Source organism: Rhyacophila brunnea, unplaced genomic scaffold (assembly GCF_057557595.1).
Source record: "Rhyacophila brunnea isolate RB1 unplaced genomic scaffold, BYU_Rbru_1.0 scaffold_24, whole genome shotgun sequence".
Classification (NCBI taxonomy): domain Eukaryota; kingdom Metazoa; phylum Arthropoda; class Insecta; order Trichoptera; family Rhyacophilidae; genus Rhyacophila; species Rhyacophila brunnea.
In genome coordinates this window covers 4,583,184-4,589,183 of record NW_028232904.1, presented here as the reverse complement: position 1 = coordinate 4,589,183, position 6,000 = coordinate 4,583,184, and positions in this window count along the sequence as shown.

Genomic DNA, 6,000 nt, shown 5'->3' with positions numbered 1-6,000 from the left:
TTTATAAGTTTTTAACAACCTAGTTCACTATGTGTGCTTCCATGTACTTCCATGTATTTTATTACTTGTGTGTTACTTTGTATTTTTATTTCAACTTTGAACACTTATTCTATGTCATGTCGTGAACGCTTTGAATTTATAATTAAGTTACGTGAATTTGAATATAATTCCAAAATCAATAATAAATCAGTGTAATACATGCTATAAATAGAGCAGTGGGCGAAGGGTTGAGGTAGGTAGGACGATCCGTCAAAAATAGTGCACACTTTTTCCAGTGTTAAGTGTGGTTATCTAGTTGTCAAATGTGATACCTACTTGAACTGAACTAATTCTTTGGCAAGTTCATCTAGTTATTGGGTCATCTTATCTTGTTAATCTATTTTCATGTACCGTTTGAAGTATTCTCTGTTATTGTTGATTAATCTCTGTGAACTCTGAATAAATATTAAAACCGGAAGTGTTTCTATTTTATAAATAAATCACCTATAATAATCATTTAATAACGAAACAGCTACAATACTTTTAAAGTATGTATTGGTTCCTTTTTCTATTTTTATTCTACATGACGTCAGCTGATTGCAGAACTAACTCGCATTTGAAATATTTTAGAAGGGAGTTCTTTGAAACAACCTACTTCAATTATTTATTATGTATATAGATAAATGTATACATCATATTATTATATAAGTAGGACTATTGATGAAAATAATAATGCATAAATGTGTCTATATAAATAAATGTTTCAAAAAATACTCCCGTAAAATATTTCTAATGTAAGTTAGGTTAGAATAGTTCTGCTTTCTGCATTCAGCTGAGGATGAGTATTGAGTAATTTTGTCTGTTTGAAATTGGTCATAGAGGTATTTGTTTTACACAGTTTGGAAAACACTGCCACCGATATAGGTGCGTGGCGATTTCAGCTTTTTACTACACGTTTAAAAGTCAATTTATTCATTAACATGAGTGATTTGAATAATTGCTTTATTTTTATTTGGTTCAGGTATTTTTTTAAATATTTATGAAGCATAGACAACAAGATTGTCAGTGATACGCACGATAGCAATAACCTATGGTCGTACAGAGGTAGTCCATTACGCTAGTCTGTGGTACAAAAGTACAGGGTTATAACCCGTCGACTGGGTTCATCATGACGGGATTTTTCACATCCTATAGACATATATAGGCACAGAACAGATGAGTTCTGAGTTCCCTGTTCATTAGTTAAGTAAATTAGTAATAAAAAATAAAGTAAGTTAAAACAGATAAACACGATGGTTACATGTAAATTGTACGTATTACATTTTACCGTAGCACAATTCGCCGTGAGCTTTCTTAAGTCTATACTTCAGTTGAGGCATGGTCTAAAAAAATCGTGGCTAGGCGATGCGCGGATTGTGCAAATGACGCGTGCCGAACGAAATATAATTTGTCATAAAAATCCAACATGGGTCCATTTAATGTTATGTTTATTGTTATATTACTAATAATAATAGTATGGTCATTGACTTGTTTTCTTTTTTAAGTACATACGTAAAGTTTTTTAATCATCTTTACACGATTTAAGAATATTTTCATCCGACGCCATGACAAAACAAATCGACGTGCGAACACCTCGACTGTCTGTCTCCGATTGGCGACTAGCGAGAAATTTCGTCGCACCTACTGTTGAAAATTATTTGGCGTTTCACTGAAGTACGCTCTTAACACCGAGATGAAAAAAATACGCGTTGTTCGTGTAGCGTAGCGTTTCATAGCCGATTTTGGCAAAATTCATGAATTCAAGAATGAAAACCTAACCTAACCTGATAAATAATCGAATATATCGGCTATATTCATTTTTTGCCACTGGCTTACTGTAAACTGACAAGAACCGTGTTTTAATTAGATATAAATTTTAAGTCAGTACTATACGACCCAAAGAGGTTGAACGATCTTTAATAACTCATTCTCTGCGAACCTGTTAATTACTATTTAATTACCACATGACATTTGATTAACATGCAAATAGTATCTAATGGCCAATTAATTGGCAATGCACCTGTTGCGTTGGACGCACGAACATAATATTTCCGACACCACGGTGAAGTGAGATACGGCGAACTGCATACGTACAAATTTCCGGACACGAAACACAATAGAAACGTGGCACCCACCGAGGAAGGATCTACGTATCGTTTGGGGCGATTTTCTTTGAAGCAGATGACGCAATCGATTCGTGAGAAGATTTAAAAGGTGGCCTCGAAATAGTTCAATCTAGTTGTCATACAATAATTATTACATTATACCAAAATTTAAAAAATATGCGTAATTTATTTTAACGTAGTCGTAACGTATTTCTCAAAATTGATTATAAGGTAAAATTTACTTAAATCATTACATAATTCCTGCAACTAACATCAAATGACCATATTACATACCTAACAACTAAAACAGATACCTACTTGTCTTTATCTTGTACACAAATATTTACAAGATAAAAATAACTTTTTACGTTTTTAAATTATCTGTTGAATCATATAAACTTGACAATTCTATGTATTAATAAATACTTTTTTTTTGTACTTGATAGAAATAGGTACTGAATAAATATTATAGAATACTGAAATTTCATTTTGACATTTCATATTGATTTGCATAGTAACGCACGTATATATTAATAATTTAGTTGCTAGAACCCCAGACACCTAGCAACAAATAATGGTGTCGAAATAGCTTTTCATACTAAACAGAATTAACTGAAAATGAATTCAATTCTACTTAAAGATGGCTAAAAGTATTAAAAAAAATGCATTGGAATCGTGTTCTGATACATTCTTCTAAAAGTTTCAAATGTCTAGCTAGTCGGGAAGTTACTTAAAAATCGATTGCAAGATTTGTACTGGATAAACAACCACCGGACAAACAAGAATATGAGCTAAGAAACACGTGGTAAAATGTGATGAGTCATCACTGTCAAATTCAATAATAATTGAATTTGACAGTGATACATTGCCATTTTTACTGGGAACGTTGGGAGTAGGATCTTCAAAACCAGGCAATTCCTCATTAGCATTAAAGTTCCTAATCTCGTCACTGTGTGCCAGCTGCAGTGGCGAGGGATGGAGATAGGCTGCTAAGATTCGACATAAATAGTGCACACTACACTTTTTCAGTCATACTTATTAATTGTTTTCATTGAACTAAGAATACAATTTGCAAATAGTGCTAGTTAATTTATAAATTCAATTAAACCCTGCCAAACCAAACCATAATAGTTTTGGGCAATCAGACAAAAGGATTTCAGTTATAGGTAGGTAGGCACTGATTAGTTTTCGTTGAATTAAGAATATTATGATATAGTTGAAGAAAAATATTACAGATGGTATCGTTAGTTTTTTTTTTTTAAATCATTCCTGCCTATATAAAACCATATTCAATAAAAAATATTCTTCTACCTATAAAATATCTAAAATTATGTTGGTATGGTTTAATTTAAGGGCATAATTTAAATGTTTTATAGATAAACGAATATTTTTTTACTATTATCTACTTTGACTTGGATTAAGCAGAGTTTAACTAAATTTAAAAAAACTAACAATCACTAACTACACATTAAAGTCTAAGCTCAATGAAAACAAATACGTTTGACGGACAAAGTTTAGTGTGCACTATTTATGTCGGATCTTAACAGCCTATCTCCACCCTGGCTAGATACAAATCACCCACACAATTGCTTAATTATAGATAGCGTTGGTGTCTATTTATGTTATTTGCACCGCGCTGTCTCGTCGTTTGGTTATACATGCCGCATGGTAATATTTAATGCAAACGTTTATATTTTGACATCAATGATTTACTTAAATTATTTATATTTATTTTTGTCCGGGCTCGAGGACTCCCCATTGGATATGACTCTAACGGTAACCGGACAAAACAGAACAGCCAGGGGAAAAATGAAACATTATTTTTTGTGGAATCTATTTAGGTTAGGTTATGTTAGGTCATTATTTCGTTGTACCTAGTGCCCCAGTCATTTTGAACATATTATATTGATTAAGATGAGATATCCTAAGCTTGCCGGCAACGCCGAGTTAAGTCCCGTTTATTTGAGGCTTTCTAGCGATTAGGAATGCAGAAATTAGGTATATAATTTGATTTATTATGGCGTATTGAAAATCTGTGCTATTAAAAATCTATCAACATAATAGAGATAGGACAATTTCAATATTAAATTTATATTTTTCCTGAAAGGTCATAGTTATATTTATCGTTGTTCTGTTTTGTCGTGGAATCAACTCTAACACGTCAAGCTTCCCAATTTCGCAAAAAAATGTCCCTTGGTTTACAAACATAATATATAGGTAATTATCTAGTTTAAATTTTGTTGTGAACGCTACTTTGGCAGTTAAATTTTCACACAGTTAGCTATTATAGGTCTGATACTAATATATCGCTATATGCGGGTACTGTACACCCCAATCTGATAAAAATAATCCTTTTTTTATTTTGAAATTAGGTTACCATCACTAGTGCCGTTAAAACAGTATCAAAACTTTTCTTCTGATACGAACAACAGTAAGTATTTCGATATTTTTTCAGTAGTTGGATTATATAAAATTATTTAACTAAGTATTTTTTTTATTAAACGAATATTCCCAAGATTGAAGAGCGTACATAAGTGAAACGGCAAATAATTTTCAACAGTATGTGGAACGAAATTTCGCAGTCGTCGCCAATCGGAGACTGACAGTCAAAGTGTGAGCACGTCAATTTGTTTTGTGATGGCGTCGGAGGAATATATTCTTAAATCGTGTAAAGATGACTAAAAAACGTTCCGCATGTACTTGAAAAAGAAAACATGTCAATGAATATACTTACTATTATTATTACGAATATAATAATAAACATAACATTAAAAGGACGCATGCTGAATTTTTATGACAAATTATATTTCGTTCGGCTCGCGTCATTTGCACAATCCGCGCATCGCCTAGTCACGATTTTTTAGACCATGCCTCAGCTGAAGTATAGCCTTAAGAATGTAACAATCTAATTAGTGAACATACATTGAGAAAATATATTATAACCAACGTTCCCTCTAATTTCAGTGATTTTATGTAATAATAACACTAACAACGCTAATTTTTTAAGTAAATAAGAACTGCGATGTTTTCACAATAAGGACTACTATGAGACTGTACTGACAATGTTTCTTGCAAGTTGAAACATGTCAAAGACTAAGAAATGTAGAAGTCCCGGCACATAGGTGGTCATTGATAAACACTATACGCATCTTCTTTTCATATACTTTGGCACGAGATAGAACGGGACGGATATAGTAATCAAGCTTGACGTAAAATTTCACATGCGTGCTCGTGTTAGTCGCACTTGAAATTCGCCCTCCGAGAAATGAGTCGAAGAATTGTGCATGTGATGTGATGGTTTCGTGCATTCGAGCAAAACTAAAACCTGGCAAAGGAAGCTTTCTTTTACAATATTTTTGTGTGAGGAGTGTGCGGGGGACGAAAACATGTGTGCGGACACATTTTGGTAGATGTGCGCGCGCACACTTACAGCAGTGTCTTGGCGCCTCCCTCTTGACAACTTTTTAAATAGTCAACAATGACTCATACAAAAATGAAAAAAATAAACAAAGTTTCACTACTTTTATATTCATTTTTAAATTAATTTGTTTTTCATCCGATGAATGTGCTTGTTTATTAGCACAATCAATTTAAATAGTAGTCAATCCAAATTCATCATCGTTCATGGACAAATGGATTCTTTCATGGGCCCCATATCCTAAAGCGGCCCCCTAGGCCAGAATCTTTGGCGGGCCCACCTACCTATCGCTGAGGATAAGGGTTGTGTGGTACTCTAATGTAGTGTTTCCTAAATTATACCTACACAGGGGCTATCATTTAAGTATATCAATCATCATATAGGTATCACATCAAATTTCAACGCACAACCACACATTTAAAATATTAATAGTACTGAAACAAACCAGCGCCGCAGGCG